General features: G+C 37.3%; 1 protein-coding gene across 2 annotated transcripts in view; it reads right to left on the bottom strand.

Annotated features, from left to right (window-relative positions):
* Nucleotides 1-21,010, bottom strand: part of NCK2 (NCK adaptor protein 2) — an 86,260-nt gene that overhangs the window by 47,441 nt on the left and 17,809 nt on the right. The window contains exon 2 of one of the 2 annotated variants that reach the window (XM_058824893.1): nt 6,797-6,868. The exons of the other annotated variant lie outside the window; for it this stretch is intronic. The gene's annotated coding sequence lies outside the window, so the exon portion shown is untranslated. The remainder of the gene's footprint in view (nt 1-6,796; nt 6,869-21,010) is intronic. 2 annotated transcript variants of the gene reach the window in all.

The following is a 21,010-nucleotide window of genomic DNA, read 5'->3' as shown; positions in this document are numbered from 1 at the left end:
TCTCCAAAGCTTGCTTTTCCTGAATAAAATCTCCCTGCAATAACTTGGTTCAAAATTAAACATTTGGTTTTGGCTGCTACATCACATTCCCTTTGATCCAGAAATGCTATGTACTCTTGCACTGATGAGACATTCTACCCTCACACGCTCCCAGACACATTTTCTTCCCTATTCCTGCCAGATAACAATAAAATGCATCAACAAAAATGAAAGGGATATAATAGCAGCCAAATGATTTCCAAACATGGACAGAGATTGTGAGGATTAACATCTGTACAAGAACAAAGACTAAATAAAGGAAAAGACAAATTCAAAACCACAGGTCTGAAATGTGGACCTTTAACCACAGAGTTCTTGTTCCTTCTAGATTAGTACAAATTAAAAAATTTATACTGCTACTGATTTTCAATAAAAATGACTACGCCATTGCTCTCAAACACCTGTTCAGCTGGAAGCCATACAAAATACTACAGTAATACAAGATGCTGTCAAGTGCTAAGCATTACTTGTAGTCAATATCCAAAAGTGACAGACCACAACCCTGTTAAAAGCAACGGCACAGCAGAAGTAGGCAATTTCTTCATTATCTAACTCAGACCTCATTCAAACAAGACAACAGTGTTACCAAATCTGGATCAAGCCTCAAGGAAAGGCGCTCTGACAAAAACCAACACACAAATACTGGAAGCTGTAGCACAGTGCATTAATGGAGCAGCAGGTTACAACCCCATGATTAAACAAAAATAGGAGCCAGTATGTAAAAAATCACAAATCACCTCAAGGTAACAGAGAATAAAATTGAATGTAGAAAAAATAGAGAAAAAAAATAATAGGAACAAGTAGGAAGATATACTCATCCCTTCCTTCTCTGCACCCCAGGGAGAACTTACAGAAGAGACATCCCTTTTCCTTTCCTCTACTATACAATCCCTGAGTGTTTCAAGTGAGTAATACCAAGCATTTTTACTTTATTTGTTCTTTAGCTTCTTGCAAAATAAAGTCTGAGGAACAGGTCTTGGTCTGTATTGTTATTTGAGTTCAAAAAATTCCACCTTGAAACCAAACTATAGTCTGTAAAGCTAAGCAGCACTATGTAATTTTATCAATTACTGCCCTCAGTTTTGTTTCTCTTATTTTCAAGAATTTTTCAGGATTAGTTAGGGTATTGACTCAGGATGTGGAAATTCCAAAATGCCCAGCCACCCACCTACAGGCCAGAATCTTTAGCTGACCAGTGACCTACTTTGTGCTGTCCTTTTTCTCCCCTTCTCCTAAACCCCAGGCAGGAAGCAGGTCACAACAACCAGCAGGCTTAAGATCTCACTGCCACCACTTTTTTTTCCTGAGGAATACAAAGCAGCAGTTGCTCTTCACACAATGGACATAAGCCCAGCACACAAATGGGACACCCCCATTTTGGCCATATAACGATGTGTGAGCAGTCACATGGAAGAAGACTTACAGCTCACGACTTCCTGAAGTTTCAGTAACTCACTGCAGTCAGAAAGTATGTTACAGCAGCCATGCATCCAAAGAGTGCCTGAAGTGCAAGTCAGCAGCTGAGAATGCCAGCTTCCATCATCCCTTTGACAGTAAATTCAAATTCTATGGAGCACAATTGTCAAAGCCTTCCTTATGAGGTAGTTTCAAAATCAATTTTAAAAACACAAATACAAGTTTTGTAGTTCTAGTCCAAACATTCAAGCAAACTCATGCACGTCAACACACTTTCATTTTGAGATAAATGTTTCCCATCCCCACGCATCCTGATCTTCACCATCATAAACCAGCCCTCTACCCAGCAATAATGGAACAGACCTTTCCAGATCCCATGAAAATCTAAGGCTGGCAAAAAATACCATTCAGTAATCTTCAGATTTAGTTCAGGGAGAACTAAGCAAGGAAAACTAATACTCTGACTGTTTAATCTTGAAAAGCAAATTCAGAGATCAAATATAAAGAGAAGTCTAACCCTCATTCAACAGCATTTTTGGGGCTGGTATGTGATAACCTGAGAACTAATGGTATGAGACAACTGAGCTTATCAGGGAATGTGCTAAGAACTGAGGATTTTGGTGCAAGACAGAGAATTCAAAATCACCTTCTTGGGAAAATTTGGATCCCTCAACACCCTGTCGCTTCAGGGAAATAATCTCTCTGACATCACCTGCTGTAGCTGCTTGCATAAGGCACATTTCTAGCTCATATATATGAACACGTCTGATGGTATTGAACATTTAAAAAAAAAAAAATCAGGCTACTGGTAGATTTTAAATATTAATAGGAAAAAGTGGAACAAGCAGTCACAAGGAAAAGGTGTGCTACAAAACTTCAAGGACCCAAACCGGTAAGGAAAAAAACAGTCTGAGTGGCAACAACAGTACCTGGAAGGATTACGCATAAAGCTGCTGAATCAAAAATCAGGAGAAGGATCATTTAAAAGAAAGGTGGGGGGATAAAAGAGAGGATGGAGCAGGTAGAAAATAGGCTACACCAAGGCTCTACTGCTGGGAACAACTAAGCAGCTGACACAAACAACAGCCTCCAAAATAAGGAGGGATGAGGTCTGCAGGCGATCCCTGAAACAAAAGGGTGTGAAAAGACAGCACAAAGGAAAGTGGGGCTTCAGTCCACAAGACGGCAAGGAGCCTGTGATGTCTTAAAAGTAAGGCTCTCAAACTTAAAATCAGGGAAAGGAAAAAAGAAGTGTAAAAGGTTTGCATCTGTATGCATGGTATTCTGTGCTTTGCATTGCTACTGGCTTAAAAAAGAAACAACAGGACAAGCTCATTTTCTCAGTTCTCTCTGCTTAGTACAATTGAAGCTCTGTTACTACAGTGCAAAGAGTAATTGTAATCCAAGATTAATTAGCCAAATTATTAGAAACTGAATTCCACAAGAAATATACCACACTAGCTTTTAAATATTCCTCCCTTCTGTGAAATTCACCAACTTCAACATCCAGATGACACACCAAACCATTTGGCTTAGAAAAACTGACAAGCTGGATGACAAGACAAAGCCCATATTGGCTACCATATACCAAAACTACTTCCATCATAAAATAAATGTGGTCATTGTTATATTTTTACATAAATTAATTTTCCTGCATTGATGAAAGCTGAACAGTGCTCTCTGATGAGGAATCCATATGGACAGCAGTTAAAGCACATTGCAAAGGACATTTGTGGACTGTTACAGGTATACTGCTGACACCTACAATCATGAGTTGCACCTGAAACTATGAGAACTGGAAACATATAGACAACTGATTCTTAACTTTCATATTATTACTAAATTAAAACATGCCCCTAGTTCAAGTAGAGCTACAATTACTACAAAGAGAAACAAGAAAAAAAATGTAGGAAAGAAAAATCTAAAAAAAGAAATACTAAAATAATGTAATTTAGGGAAGATCAATTTATTTGAAGTGCATAACTGTGGTAATGGAAGTGTAACAGTGGGCTGAAAGTGTTCTTCCCCACCATCTCAATTATAGGTTAGAAAGTATTATGCCACTCGCATAACATAATAAGCAGTATTCTATAAATTCATTTGTTGTACTAAATGCCTGTAAATATATTTAAGTAACACTGAAGTTGCATTCAAAGTCTTACAATCACTTTGGGCACCTGAGATAATTGGCATAATTACAGGAATATTTTTTTAAGAGAAAGGAATCCAGACATCCACTCAGCACATACCTTTCATTCTCTTCATAACTGTCAGTATCAAAGTTTCCCACAACTAACTCATATGAAACACTGAGAATAGGTATCATTTTCCTTGGGTTAAAAAACATCCAAAATCAACAACTACAAACATGCTGAATCACAGAAAAATACCAAAAAATATTCTGATACAGTATCACAAACAGCTCCAACAAGTTGAAATGTCTGTGGTGCTTCTTCCTCTCAAACAGAGGAGGAGGCTCAATCGGTCAGAAGCTTTGTGCAGGTCCCCAGTCTCAAAATGTGAGGAGCTCATTTCTATCATGGTTACTCTGAGAATCTTTACAGACAAGGATTTCTGTTCTATGTGTGGTACTGCAGCCTTTGACAAATCTGCTGAGTATGAAGTCATCAATAATTTTGTTCATACCAGTTTGATTCTCATCTAAAAATCTCCCTCTCATATACAGAGGTAGCTCTAAAGAACCAATCATTCCATATGAGTGTATTAAGTGTCAAAAAAATCACAGAACATTTCCCAAATGATTTTAATCTAAAATACAAAATGCTCAATGCGTATATCAATACTGAAATCACTTTTCAAAATATTTTGTTGTGAAAATACAACATAAGATCTCGGTTTTGATTCTATTACTGCAAGTGAATCAGGGACAAGTTCACAAGTACAGAATACCACTATATAAAATATGATGTTAGAGGAGAGGGAGAGGAAAGCAAACAACTGACAAAAGCCAGCTTGCCCAGCTACATAAAAGCCACGCGGCAGACCTTGATAACCACAACAAAATCCTCTAAGGATACATGATTGCCTGCAGTTTGGCGAAGTTTGAGGGCTTGGAGCATAATTTCTGAAAATTTACTTTGTTGCCAATTTCATTTCCTTTTCAAAGGGCAAAAGGTGTACTATATACTGGTTCAACAAAGCATTACATAAGTAGGCTTTACTGAACTTAGACCTACACATTCATTTCCTTTTGGGAACAACATTAGAATGCTCCAAGTTTTGCAGATTCACATATTTACCAAGCTGAATACAGTCCAGCAGAAACAAGCACACAAATGATGGAAAAAGGCACAAAATATTAACACGGTTAGATTTAATTTTGTTACTGAAATTGAGTGTGGTCCAATCATACACAGTGAATGTCCCGAGTACTCATTCTTCAATAAAAAGGAGAAAAAAAAAGATACAAAAGGAGAGATACTCCTTGCACACCCCACCAAATGACATGTCCAGGTAGTGCTTCTTCGACACCTTTCAGTGAGCTGTTATCTACTTACTGCCTCTTGACAAAACACATGAAACTTTCACCTGATACAAAGAACTCCACTTTGGGCATGTTTGGTTGCCCTTCACATTTACTGGATTAAAGAGCAAAAGAAAAATTGCTCAATATGCTCTATATCACAGCAACTAGCTCAAGAAATAAAGATGACTAAGTACATGACCAGGACTTCAGACACCTATTTCCTTTAAGTGAGCAGTGGAGTACTTTTAAAATTATTTTCACTGAATATTTAACTTAAAACTATCATAAAAAAGGACAAGTAAGAGATTCCAAAGATAAAGCTCTGTGTTTTACATTACACATTTGAAATAAATACATAATGTAGTCCATAGCCAAAAATATACTGGCTTAATTTTGAGAAGAAATTATTGCAGAAAAATAATTTTACAATGACTAAGTCAAAAGCTTGATTAATCATTTGCTTTAGGACTGTGTTTTTATTTTGTTTTCACATTTACAGTTCTTTCAAGAATATTTTGACTTTGTTACTTATACATCATAGAAAAATTATTAAAGAAAACTAATTCAAAAGGTTTCTTACTATCAGTCTTTAAACACCTAAGTGCTCAAGGTTACACTGATCTGTTAGAAAAGCCTGGGTTACAAATTTTTTTCAGTACATTTAAAGACATATGTCAGATAATTTGAAAATATAGTGCAAAAGCCCACTATCTCAGTATTACTTCAGAATTTCCTTTTCAGTTTAAAGGAAAACCAATCATTTGCAAAAGCATACGGAGACATTATAGTTAAGACTGGATTGCATTTTTAATTCTAAGTGGTTCACCTTCATTTTATTGAATAAATAAATCTAAATTCAACATCTCATAACAATAAATTAGGTATTTAATAGAACTCACAGCAAATATCAAGGCACACAACAACTTAATTTATTGCTTTCCATTTGTAGGTTCCAAAATGTCAATAATTGGACGTCATAACTTCCCCTTGAAGAAGGCAACATTTTTTTAAACAGAGAATTTGACTAAGAAGTAAGAAATCCACATGGTAAAGTACTGAATAAAGCCAAGATTCCATGCTGCGATAATACAACGCTGAATGCTTATTCAGTGTTCTACCATTTTACTTCTATTTTTTGGTACAGCAGTAATGTTAATAAATTCCTACTAAGCCACAGAGACCAACTACAGCTACTAGAAACCGACAATAGTGTGCACAAATTAAAAGAAAAAGGCCAGCCAAACTCTATCACAAAAAGATGTTCTACAGCACATCAGCTTCATTAGACTATTTCAGGTCCTCAGTCAGCCTAGGAAGATGCTCTCTATATACTAAATGCAATTCTCTTCTGCTCTCACACAAAACATGAAAACCTTCTTTACACCCAATACTTTCAACACTTTCAAAGCTATTACTTAGTTTTTAGAATTCAACCAAAGAATAATACTAAGCCTGCCCTGCCATGGTTTATGGATGACTGCTTCTCCTCCACACTTCCCACACCATCACGTTGTGCTTTCAGGCAGCACCTTCAGGGGAAAACATCCCAAGTCAAAACAGAGAGTAGCAGGATACAGCAGTCATAAAACAGTGGAAGCAATATCTAGTTCTCAATTAACAGTCTGAACCTATCACTTTTTCTTGGATTTTTTTTTTCTGAATGTAAGAACTAGAACCAATTTGCCCCAGATCATGGACAGAAAAAGACAGGCTATTTAATAATTCATCCAGCAGTTGAAAAATTCGAAAAATCACAACTACACTGTTAGTACATAAAAGCCAAAACCAAGCAATACCTCTAGTTCACTTGTTACCTTAAGTTATGAAAATAACCACCAAACTTGAACCACTCACCTTTGACACACTGTTAAAAGGATCCAGGCAGTGAAAGGCAGGACTCTACAACAAAGTTCTATACACCACCACCTGAAACAACAAACATGTATTTTAGTTCTAGCACTAAACTTAGAACATTACCAAATAGGTAATTTAGCTTTCAGGCTGTCAAAGCCTCCTATGAGATGCTGAAGAGCAGGCAGAATGGCTTGAACTTGATCCACCTGTTTAGCATAAACAGACCCCATCTTCATATTTAACTTCTCTCAATGAATACAAGCCAATTGTAACCCCAAACAATCCAAACTACATACAAGTTAAGCCTTCATAATACAGATTAAAATCAATCAAGAAACAGAACTAAAAATTCAGCCTAGTTTTAGAAAGACTGTATTTTACAAAGCACCATTATTTACTGTTTCCTTCACTTTTGTATTAGTCAGTTTAACTTGACTGTACTTTCTAAGAAAAAGAAAATGTCTCTCCGTGTGGAAAAGAGGTACAGCAACAAAAGCATAGCCATGAGTTTTGTGGGGCAGTGAAGTATTTCCATCCAGAAGGCCCTCACACACACAGAGATGTGCAATTCAGCTGGATTACTACCACATGTGGCTCTAAGCCTTCTTGCACAAGAGATGGTGACCCAATGAGAGAGCTCTGACAGCAGTGGTGAAGCTTGTCAAAGGGTCACAGAACCACATTCAGGGAAATTCTGGCTGGATGTAAAGAAGACACAAGTATTGCCAAGCACAGCCACATACACCCTATGAAGTGATGGGCCTTCTTCCTGGGAGAGTCTCAAATTCTACTGAACACGGCCCCAGGTACAGCCTCAGCCTTGACAGAACACGCATGGCTTGTCCAGAGGTCCCTCCTGGCCTCCACTGTTCTGTTAAGTATTTCAAGCCACCAAAGAAACTGTTCAGAAGAGAAGTCAAAGTATTTAAACACTTGTTTCTGTTTTTTAATGACCCTTCTAACTCCACAGGATGTCTGACAAAATCAGGCTGTGTCAATCCATTAAGATCCAATTCATAAGGATGAAAAAAATTCTCAGCAACTTCTTGTGCTGCAGCCTTTATCTCATAAGGACGATGTGTTAAAACCCCTACACAACCCCCGGCCACTCCTGCACAAATGTTTCTGTTCAGTCTTTTCTGAAAAGGCTCCAAGCAGTTGTGACTCTACAAAAGCCTCCTATGAAGAAATTAACGTCACAGGAGCAAGTCACCCAGTGATCCCATGCACGATAACGAAGTGAGGGGAGAATAAATAGTATTGACAAAGGTATTATAAATACCTTCCACAAATGTTTCAAAGTGAGATTTACTCTCCCATTAATTAATAGATGGAGTAAGAGAACTACTAAAGTCACAGTTTGACAAACATTTAAACCTAAACATATTGTCAAGGGGTGAAGAACACGAGACTCCCTGACCCTCAGCTCCTGCAAGTTCACCCTTTGGTCCTCAGCAACTGCAAGAGACAACAAACTGCTGCCAGCCCTCCTTAAAAAACACACAAGATTAAAAAAAAAAAAAAAAAGAATAACGGAGGATGGCAAATTATGAGAAAATGTTATTCCAACAGAAGAGCCTCCTGATCCAATTCACCACCTGAATGAAGATTTGCCTGTGAGAGCAGAAAGCAGACTCAAGGGTGACCAATCCCTTCTCCTCTTCCTGGTGATGGCTGGAATAGCTGCTGTCCCACCCGGGCTTCCAGTGTTCTGCAGACTCAGACCACAGGCAACAACACTTTGCTGTATCAGTTTTTCTAACCAATTACAGACGTTAACTGTGTTCCCACTGAAAACTGCTCTATTGAAATTGCAGGACAGATATAAAGTAAATGGGAGAGAGGCTTTAATAAATGAAGCAACATTAAAACCCCAAGACAGAGCAGATCTACTTTCCTGCTGGCTGAATGTTTTGTAGTACGTGTTTTTCTCCTGTCAATAATACAAGGATATTTTTAATATTAAGAGCTAAAAAAGAGAAAATAAACATCTCCTCATTTTTTCGGTACAAGATCTTCTGAATAGTACTATCTTTTCTTGTCCTACCTCACAAATCATCCACTGCTCATTACCATCTATCATTGAAGTGCTGTACCAAGCCTCTGATTTTGCTAGGGCATTTTTGTTTTCCTTAAAGAAAAACACAATAGCTCCCTTAATTATTGTTTCCACCTTCACAAATGCACACTTGTAAATAGAATATATGTTTGAAAGTAAGCTGGAAAACAGCACTATTCATCATCAATACCTGAAAAATGAGCCGTGTATTTATTAGTCAAATAGAGAAGTACAGTTGGAAAAAAAAATAAAAACAGTCCAAATTTCATCTGAACGTGTAAGAAAAGAATGAGTCATGTGTTTATCTCAACATAACAATGCTAACTTCCTTCTGTAGCGCGAGAAAGGTTTTATTTTGGCAGCTCAATTAAAACATGTTGAAAGTAGTTTGGAATGTTAATGGTGATAGTGCAAATAGTCAAAGGAAGAAGATGCACAAAAAACCACCACTCCTAACAACAGTCATATTGAAATAAACTCTGTTAACCTAACAGACACACAAGCACAAGATGCAGACTGGTCTCTGTCCTCCTTGAGTTCAATCCTGTTGCATTGTGAGCCCATTTTCTATTTTTCTCATAATAAAAATCTTCACTTGGCTTTGGAAGAGCCAGAGGAAGTTTTCTGCAAGGAGTCACACTAACAGTCACTTCCCCAGAGGAGAAGTCAATTTCCATCACACACCCCCACAGTCCAAAGCTTTGCCAAAACGCTGTGATTTGCCAAGTGACACAAACTCAGGGTGGAAACCCACACCTCAAATATTTCAATTATATTTAAAATGTTCCTTTAGAATGTGTTCCTTGAAACAATCCTCAGTTACAGAAGTTCAGGACCTGTCTTCTCAAGGGTCAAAAAATTATAACAGCATGCCCCCAGGGCAGAGTTTGCACCACACATGGAGTTTTTTGGTTCTCCTGCTATGTCCTACTAGCCAGCAATACAAAGAAATATTTGATAGCATAGACATTCTGGGAAATGAATTGTTAAATTTTGAGTAGAGTACAAAATTATTTTGAATCACCTTCAAAAGCCTTGCAGCACACAGGATTTTAGTGTTCACCCAAAAGACAAACTGGCGCAACATCGGAAACTCGGGAAATCAAGTCAACAACTTTTTTTGGAAGTCAGCAAAGCAAACAGAGGCAGAGAGATGGGCATGGGCATACTCCCGTGGTATCCCCAGTGCCCATCACTTCTGGACCATTTAGCACCATGTCCATTTGCCACACCTCACTCAATGCATCTACTACTGGAGTAACGTCAGCCCTGCCGCATGTGAAATGCCACGGCTCCTTAGCACTCTTGAGTCTCCCCACACCCTACACTTCCCCTGAGGCCCAAAGCAGAGGAACAAAAGACTATGACAAGGAATAGGAATGGCAGAGTATAGCAATTGGATGAACATGGGATTACAGACACATAAAGCAAAAAGACAAATTTATCTGTCTTCAACAGTAACTTTAGTCACTCATTTGCTTTCTAAATCAAGGTCTTCCAAACACAAGGACTATAAAGGTTCCACAGTAAAAAGCCTCTGTCAATAGTCAGAAATAAGAGTTTGAATTTGATGCTTGGAAACGAGTACCAGAAGGTAAATATCAATAACATCTAACATAAGAACATTATTATAAAGGTTACTATCTCACAGAATAAATTAGTGGTCTTACAATGATTACATTATAAGAAACATGCACAGTTATTAACCACCTCTTCTTTCACTAATAGCTCTAATGTGCCCCATTTTCTTTATCTCCATGGCTAAAGTCCAGATTCAGCCTTACAGCAACAATTTCCATGACAATTCTCTCAGGCTCTCTTCCCAATACCCAACCACCTCCTATTTAAATTCTGACATGAAATTGCTAAAATAATCTCTTTGATACTTAATATGCTAATACACAAGAATGATCTGACCATAAACCTGTACTGCACAGAGTGGGAATTTTAACTCCAATTGACATATTACTGGTGACCTTCTGGAGAACAAATGAAAAGCATCACATTAATACAAATTCTCCTGTGGAGAAGATCAAGTTGGCAATCTGCCAGTTCATTACACCATCTAGCTTCACTCCAACATTAAATATTGCCTTCCTTTGTAATTGACTGAAATACACTGGAGCAATTGCAGGTAACCACTTTGGGCTATTAAAGTATTCCATTAAGACTTCTCCATTAGGCAGACATTTCAAAAGAAGTTACATTAAAATAGGCTATGTTCAAAATATTTTAACTATGCAGACAATTGGGCAAGCACAATCCCGTTCTATGGAGCAGCAGACAGATCAGCCTAAGCACTCAAAAGCTCAATGCCTGAATTTGCTTAAAGGGAAAAAAAACCCGACAAGTTTTTTAATACTCTAGTATACGCTTTGTATTTTAAACCTCCTAGTCATATACATTGTCTCAAAACTCACTTAATATTACCTTCTTCTACAGCTAAGGAAAAGGGTTACGTTAAAATAGTAATACACTTTCAGAGTCAGTATGAAACACGGAGAAAAGAAAAAGGAAAATTGAATTTACATCATATTTCAGATTTCAAAAAGGCAGCAAATTAAAACACTGCATTACGATGTGTAGAACATTTAAAAAAACAAAACACAAAAGAGTTAAAATTCTTTCACACCATATAGTCTATACAACTAAGCTTTTCTTCTCTAAAGATTGTGGTTCCCTAACAGTGAGGAAGCAAGAAAAATGAGGCACAAGAATAGGTTCGCTGCCTTGCTTGCAGAAAAGACTGTGAGATACTTAAAACACTGGGAAATATTTGAGCTCGTATGCCAGCTATAAAAACGGGACTAGCCCTTGAACCAAAGACAAATTTCCGTGTTTAAATGGCCTCTTTTAGGCAGTCCAGGTTTGGAGACATGACCAGAGGTTGCACAGGTTACCCTAAGAAATTCATGTCTCTATTGAACAGCACACAGGTAGGACGTTGTGCATCTTCTCTGTGCTCCTGTCTGGACGGAAGAGCTGCCGTGCACCTCTGGCCATGCTGTCTGTATCGAAGAGAAAGCAGTTAGACACGTATCATTGGTCCTTCAAACAACTCATTCTTCTTTAAATAAACATATACTTGGGGGGGAATAGGAAGAGAAATGCAGCTAGAGAAAATATGCATGGCTCACACTTTAGTCACACACAATTAAAGAATCTATGCTGACTTGTATTCTCACGTAACTCCTGCAGTAAAATGCGTATTCTCTGGAGTACGCATTTCCAAAAAAACAAGAATATTTTTTGACATATATTTGCACAACCACCTGAAATACTCATGACACACAAGTAGTTGGTAGTTTAAATAAAATCAGTATTTAAAATAAATACTGTCTTTCAAAACCTAGCTGCCATTGCAAGCTTCCTATTTATTGTATGTCTATCCTCCAATCACTTGCATGACTAGCATCTTTTTAGACAGGAAAGGAATGAGGAGGGATACATCTGTTAGTGGATGCATCTACTGAGATTTCTACAACATATATTGTACAAATTCACATTATTTTAAGAGAAATCACATGCTTTTTACATTCTCTAGCTCTTCCCCCAAAAGTCTGAGCTACTAAAAAACCTAAATACTGATAACAAATTACTACCTAAACTCATTGCAATATGCAATTTTTAAAATTCCTGGATTAAGCAGGATTTTCTATCTTGATACCTCCTGATAATGACCTAATTCATATTTGATTATGTCGAGCTGCAAACTTCTGTAGCAGTCCCTGCATGAGAACAACAAAAAAAACCATAAAGCACAGTCGAAAAATCATGAATGGGTGGCCAGAAAGCTTCCCCAACAAGAAGGCTATGAACTCTGAGAAGACATGCAATATTGCAGTCTCAAAACAAATAACCCCCATGACCAAAACCACAACATGTCCGTTGTTCAGACCAAAAATCAAGCACCCAAATAAGTGCAAGCTGTGACCAGTTACTCTGCAAGCTGAAGGAAGCTCACAACAAAGGTGCTGTGCAAACATCATAGCTCCCAGTTTTTTAGCATTCTCATTCAAGAAATATCAGCAAAAAGTGAAGTATTTAAACTCCATTTTACATCAATCCCCTATTTTTCCTTCTTTATCTGCAGTAAGAAAACAGAGCTTGCAACCTTTCTTATTTTCTTCTTTTAAGGGTTTACAAGCTGGCTCTGTAAGGATATGGATTAACACCCCTTAAGCCCACATAGGAGAAGCAACAAAAATCTTGATTCATGCTTAGGACAGCTCTAACCACTTCAAGAACCCTTACAAATGTACGTGGAAAGACCTGCATTTCCAATTATAACTGCCAATAACCACAGATAAGCAGAAACTGAACTGTATGTACCAAGGGTGTTCTTAAACTTTGTCTCACAGTGTCTCTAGGGAAAGGAAAGGATTAGATTTCAGCCCTAGGTAATACTTCACTAAGTGAGCTTCTTGAGCCATGGTTTGAGCATAAGAATTTTTTGGTTTCCTTAATAGGATGCTTTATTATTCAAATTACAAATACCATTTTTAGAAACATCTTAGCAGCTATCATTAGTAAGAATTGCATAAACTCTTGCTTTAAACAAACAGTTTAATAACTGGCTCCATTTGAGCTTCAGCCTTTTTCTTATCAGTAATTTAATACTTTTTTTGTAAAAACTGTACAACAGTCTTTTCCATTGAATATAAAATCAGCTCAGAATTTTTGAGGATGACCCCAGTGGTTAGCAACTTACCAGCCCCAAGCAGCTCCTTCACAAATCTGTTTTTCCTATTGCATCTTTATGTAAAACATTTTAAAGGCAAAGATGTATACAACCCACTGAATTATACCAGTTCTTCCAAACCTCTCTACTAGAGTCAGAGCTTTTAACGCAATACCTATGGATTTCAGGACTGTGGAAGATGACTACAAGCAGCACGTTAATATACTTTTCAGAAAAATCTAGTAATCTGCACACGTAGATTACTGAAAATTAACTCCTCAACTGGAAAAAGATTCACAGATGCCTTTTAGAGAACTGAAAACCACATATTCCAATGAATTAGCTACCACAAGAGAATGTGACATTAACTCAGTATCAGAGAAACACTAAGCAGACACAACTGGTTACCACTCATGGCTAAGATGACAAACACTTGAAATAAGCAAATAAATCTCACAGTTACACAGTTTGAGATGATTTGCTTTGGGGTGAGATGGAACAGAAAATGGACTGTACCAGGGGCCACAGAGGGTCAAGTAAGGCAGACTTAGCCTTCTGGCAATTCAAGTTAAAGGCTGACTGAAATCCTTATTAGAGTTTCTATTCTGGTAAATTATTCATTCTTTCTTAGTCTGAAGAAAATTTTCCCTATGTGTACATTGAACACAGCACTGTCTGAATTTAAAAGAATACTACCACTACTGTTTTGGTGCTAAAATATATGGCAATGGTGATTTTAAGAGGGATAGGGTCAAGGTCAGTGTCTGACTTTGAAGCCACCAGGCAGATAGAGAGAACTAGAGGAAATGCACAGAGCAGATTGTGACTAATGTCTTCAAGGAAACCACTGTCAGAAACTTCTTGATAACTCAAACTGCAAGGTGGCAAGTGGTTAATTTATGCCGACAGAACAAGGCATGGCTTGGGCACTCCCCAGCAAAAGCTGCCATCAGCAACAGCCATCATTCCCCACACCTGAGCCTTTTTGCTGAAGGTATCTCTGTTTTATCCTTCCTCCAGATGCTCAGCCGCCAAGAACAAGGATGCTCTAGGCATTTTTGTCCAAGCAAAGTACCTGACACTGAAGATTTTGCAAGTTCTGCCCTATTCTGCAAAGGCAAACTGCATCTGAAGTACTGACAGCATGAACGAGCCACTTCTCTTGGACAGGACAGCAGAAAGAAGCCCAGGCTCCCTGGCCCTCAGGTGAAGAAATCTATGACAACTTCAGCACAGGGAGCAAGTTGAAGAAACCTCTCTAAACCACCACCATCAAGAAGAGCAGAAAACTACTGCTTACTGAAACTTAGTATTTCATTTACAATGCCAAAAAGCACAGGGCTGAAGAATCCACGTAATCAGACACTAAACTAGAATGCGTGCAATAGTAAAGCTGAGGTGGGGGAGACCACTCAACAAAAAATCCCTTACTGACACCAGAATAGGCTCAAACAATATCTGGTTTTAGTACTCAGTAATGCTTGGACAAAAATTATCTTGTTTGGGAGGAGCAAGGTATTTTTGCCACAGTTCATTTGTATATCAAAGGTTGGGAAAAACTGGTATTTCAGATTTTAAGTTTTTCTGAGTGTCCTCTGATGATGTAACTGATGAAAAACAACAAAGTTCAAGTTGCAATAACCTGCATAAGGTTCAAGTACAAAACTACCAAACTAGAGGTTCACATCTAAGAGCCAAAGGGAACTGGAGACAAACACATGGAACTTCGAAGTGGTTTTGCCACCTATACAGCCTGGTAGGTGGTACAGTGGCCATTCTCTTTGAACATGGCAGGACAGCAGTCCCCAAAATCGCCACGTTCATCATGCAGAACAAAGATCCTTAGATTCATGTTGCCTTTTGGAAATAATGGCCAAGTTGCTTGGACCTCCATTTCCAAAGAACACATTCCCCCGAAAAACCTGGTTTTTCTTCCAAGTTAACCATCAGAAAAGCAGGTGAAGCAGTTTTTGCCTGAACCACACAGAAACTTTGCTTTAGACTGGCAACAAGAGAAGTGTTAATGCAGCTTTGGTTCCATCACAGCACACAGCAGCTCTAGCCGCAGGCTGTGCTGTTACTGGTGTTTGGAAGATAACTAGGTATTCCAGAATCTCATCATACCCAAATAAAATTTGGCAACAGCCTACCTTCTGAAGTTTTTAGCACTGATTTTTTCCCCTTTCATGTCTTGTATACATTTGATGGTGTCTTATTCTACTCATTTTAATCACAGCAGTTCAGTGGCAGACTACAAATGAAAATGCAGTAGAAACATTGCAGGCCCTGTAACAATAGTCAAAACAAAGATTTCCTATGGCAGCTGTCAAATTAATGACATCTCCAAAGCTATCTAAATACAGTATCTGGGCAGAAATCCAATTATGTCAATGCTGTCTGAATACCCCAAAAGAGAGTCCTACTGGGGTTAGAAGTGGAAATAATTTTAAGCGCAGATTAGCTACATAAGCAGCTCCACTCTTGAAACCAGAACAAGGGAACAAAAACCTAAAGGCATGACATTTATCTGGATGCAAGGGAGAGGGGGAAAGGAACTGTTAGACATCTGGCAAAAGGTCAAAGCCAATTACCTTGTCCAAATTTGCCCCCAAGATAATAGCTTCCAGGCCCACTTCTTTGAAAAAAGACATATTGACTCAAGTAATAACAAAGATTTCTGCTTATCTCTCCATCCTCAACTACCATTTTGGTTTTTCCAAAACTTCTTTTTCCAACAAAACATTAACAGCAGTAGTATAACATCTCAGAACAAAAAAATAAATTTACCTGAAGTCCACATAGAAGAAAATAATATTCTCCCTCTTTTTGACAAACGGTGTTTTAACTTAAGAGTATGACTTCTTGCTGCTTTACTTAAATCATTTTAACTTCTGATTTCCCTTTTTCTTTGGAAGTATGTACTACTGCCCAGTTATGTGCCAGATTCTATTTACTAACCCTGCATCAGCATTCTGTTTATTTGTTGTTTTAAAACAGATAAGGATCAAGGAGAAAGGGAAATAGTATTTTAATTCAACTAAGAAATAATGAGGATTTTTTTCTTTCTTTGCAGGCATATTAAAATGTAAGTTCACCTGTTTTTTAAATGAAGCTATTCAAGAGACTGCTATGAAACAAAAGAAAAAAACTACGTGTGCCAAATAACTGAAGCAATATATGCTGATTAGTAAATGCATTCTACCTAGAAAGCCTTATCTCTATTATGAAGAGATGAATAAACCTTTAAATACAAGTATGATGATCAAAAATAGGAGACTGGTTTAGACAAAGTTTCTTGAACTGATCTGTCCAGAACATTTTCAGTGGTAAGGATATAATTCACTATATATATATATTGCAAGTGCTTCTGGTATCAAGACAGCACAGAATTCGGGAGAAAGGAAAGCATTAATTATTAATGTGGATATATTTAGGACTGTATATTCCACGCCTGTGCTTCTTCACCAAAACTCACACAATTAGAGGTGGGTATTTTTTGTTTCCGTTTGGTTTTTTCCCCTGAATACAGTCATTAGCAATACTCAGAAAAATCTGAAAACAAGAAACTATCTTGGTCAAAATCTGCTATATCCTAGAGTATAGAGCTAATTCAAAAAGAAATTCAAAGAAATATCTAATACACAAATGCAGGGTTGCACTCCAGAACTCAAGACAGCCTTAATTCAAAAGCAATACCAATGAAGAGCAGCCACATTTTCTTAGGGCACTTAGTCTCAAAATTGCTTTCAGAGGTATTCATAGACATCTCTTTGCAAGGCAGCAATTTTGGCTATTACCAGTTTGAACCAAATTCAGATCAGCAACCCATATGTTTTCTGCTGTTAAAGCATAACAGAATATCAGACACAATAATTTTAACTAAACTTCTAAACTAATAATAACCTAACTTTATATACATATAATATACAGTTAATATACTGAAAATATACAGTTTATAAATATATATATATGTAAATATACAGTTAATTGAAAATATCTCCCAACTGAATCATGCAGTCAATCAGCCTGTCAGAAGCAATTTGACAAAGCCTAGAACAAAAATCTTTAGCTACAATTTTCCTCAACTTCCTTTTTTTTTTTTTTTAAGGGTATATTCAATCAATCTATTTGTTTCCAGTTTTGTATGAGATTTAATTTTTGCATTTGCTCTCAACAACAGACTGAGCACAGTACCATGAATCCTCCTTCATGTCACACAGGCACTGCAAATCCAATCAAATCCAATTACTACTCCATTAGGTCTCATTTAAATCCCATACGGTATGACAATAAACTGAATGAAATGAGAATCAGCACATTTTTCAACCATCTTTATAGTATGACATAGATGGCAATCACAGCTTAATAAAATTTCATTTACAAGAAAGAAAATTCAGAGCTACCTTTCTCTGCCAGGCATTTCAGTAACACTTGGGAAATGCCTCTTCTTCCCACCATCCCTTGAAGAAGCCAGTTGCTATTTCATAGTTCTCAAACAACTGTTCCTTCTGCTTGTGGCAGAGAAATTGGTCCTGGTCCCAATGCTCAAAACATATGTCAACCATAACAACAACCACCAGCTGAATTCAACATTTACTTCAATGGTGTCCCAGTTCTCATTTTCTTGTTTGTTAGGGTTTATTTTATTTTGTCTGTTGTTTTTTAAAGATTTCCTGGGTAAGGAACCCTTGACACAGGGTTACTTCATGATGGAAAACAGGGAGGGGAGGTCAAAGCAAAACCTGACCACTCTAAAGGGTACTGAAAAGATGATGAAAATTTTAAAAATTAGCTCTTACCCTATCTGGATTTTCAAAATTATCATTGCTAAATATTTCATAAATTTAGACAACTTTCAGAAGCTCTGAATACTTCACAACTTCAGTGCAGTTTATTTATGGATATATAACAATAATGTCCCTCTCTCCACACAGTATTTCCCAAGCTCATCCAACTACCCAAATATTTATAGATGTCGAAGTCTGTTCTTTCTTTTGGGAACCAAAAAACAAAAGAAAACAAAAAAATCCCTCATTTGTAGTAGGCAGTCACAACAGTCAAAGCTCTCTCTGAAGAGCCTTGTTGAATAGCTCTTTCTCAATAGCTAACCTGACTAAATCATCTTCCTCTTGCAGGTTAGAAATCAAAATGTCATGCTGCCATTTAAACATATGATCTGTTGCTAAAAAACAAAAGCCAAGAAAACATATGCTGTCCACTTTCAAACACATAGGCCAAACACTTTGTTTCTAGTAAAGAAAGACTCAAAGAACAGACTTCTAAATACATCAGACATTTCATTAAACAATTCTAGTTACAGTTTTATTAAATTTTGTTCTTTACATGCCTATTGACAACCTGAGAAACAGATAAATTCCAGACAGAGAGGATGCTGATGGGGGGAGGGAGGGTAATTAAGTAATTTCAAGGTTGGTACTCCAATTCCACAATTAAAATGCGAAGATCTAGGCCAGAGCCTCCTCAGTGCAGAGCAGATTAAAAGACAATAACATGAGGTTGGGGTTTGGTTTATTTTCCTTTCTGTGACAAAAGGAAACAAAAGGCAGAGGCATTTTTTCATGCATATTTCTCAATCACATGGTTTTCTCTGGTGCATTTCCATGGGGTTTTCTGCATACACTTTAAATAGGCTTTATCAACCTGCAGGAACAGAAGCTTCACTAACAGAAATAGGAAGATTCTGGCTTCAATCTGAACATCTTGGCCTAAAAATTAAGCTAAGAGTATCATCGCTGAGTTTTTTCAAACTAATAAAGATCTGAAAACACTAGATTGCACTGGTATATTTAAATAATTTCAAAATTCCTGGTTAATTTAAAAGGAGGCAGAACAATTTCCTCTCCTTTCTGCATTATTTTAATTATATTGGCTTTCTTTGTAATTTACCATTCCTTTCAGTAGATTATGATGGCAAATATGAATTCTATAACAAGAACAGATCCTTTAGGGACGTTACACATCTCAAACTGCAAAAGAGCACAACCATCCCACATGCTTCTGAATACAAAGTCTATGACATGAACCCTAAGAGCAACAGTCTCAAAAACCCACTATTAATTGCTAAAGCATGCACACAATTTTTCTCCAAAAAACTAGTTATAACAACCTTTCATTTAAATCAGCAATATCAAAATGCCACAAGTGTTTTCTTCCTGACAAATATGAAGTAAGAGTTCCCAGTAAAAATTTAGTCTTTTCAAAACTAGAACCTACCTACAGACTGTGAACATATCAAGTGCTCAAATTACAGCTACTGAAATTTTAGAAGCACTAGGTACCTTAAGAAAGCAGTACAACAAGCTTCAAGTTCTTAGCACGTTTGACATGTGGTGGCAAACAAAAAAATAAAATTCAAAAAAATCAACCCAGGAACAGACATGCTGCGTGAACAGGACTCAAAATTTTGGTGATGTTCCAGGAATCAGAAATAAACCTACCATGACAATACAATATCAAGGATAAAAAGCATGATGCATCATCTAGTACTGGTTCTGACACCATAAATGGGGTACACCATTCATTCATTCCTTTGCAAAAAAAAATTATTCTCACCTTGTATTTTACCAGCTTGTAATAACTTTACATGTGCAAACTTCTTTCTATCAGAATTCTTATATTTCCTGCTGATGACAGGCGTTAATGAGCTCAAAAAGAGTCAATCAATATTCAACATTTCAAAAATATCCAAAACAAAGCAAGTCAGGGCAATTTATTTTTATTAAAGACATATTACTATCTTACTTTGTGAGATACAAAGGCAACAGAACAGAAAAAAAAGCAACCCTACAGAGGACATATCAACCAAAATTTCTAGCATGGGTTTCTACACCCATGTAACAAATTTTTGCAGTAGACAGTGCCCAATTATCAACTGTAAGGATAAATATTACACACTTTGCTTAGCTTGTGTTTCAGAAGCCAGTTTTAGCTTTGCCACCTAAAAAAGCTGGCTGGCCTCAGCACAGAAACATGACTCCTCTTCTCTGCAGAATACAACCTGATGGGAGCTTCAAAATGAGCACTTGGGGTCTGAGAACCAAACTCAAAACTGTCACGTGGCAAAAATGCCTCCTGTTTGAATAAAGCTTGAAGGAAGAATCACCTCAAAGGAGGAGGGTACTGTTTCTTTGTCCAGCCTTTCAATGTCCCTACAGACAAAAACCTTCTCTTTACTATCTGCTCCTATCTCCCTGGAGCAGAGAGGCAGGAGGACTGTGTGGACCTGCTACTTGAAGACAACTTACACTGGTGAGCAGAAGAGTAGATAATCCTGACTTGAGCACCAGCTTTGCAAATTTATTGGCACATGTTTATCAGTCAAATTTATAACGTCAAAGAATAAGCCATTAGACTGATACACACACACATCCACAAACTTTGAATGGCATCTTGTGTACCTATACAAAAGCTTTACCAAAAAATGGAATGAGATCATGGGGTCCTCAAAATCAGA

This window comes from Ammospiza caudacuta, chromosome 2, assembly GCF_027887145.1.
Source record: "Ammospiza caudacuta isolate bAmmCau1 chromosome 2, bAmmCau1.pri, whole genome shotgun sequence".
NCBI lineage: Eukaryota > Metazoa > Chordata > Aves > Passeriformes > Passerellidae > Ammospiza > Ammospiza caudacuta.
This window is presented reverse-complemented; position numbering and strand designations above follow the sequence as displayed.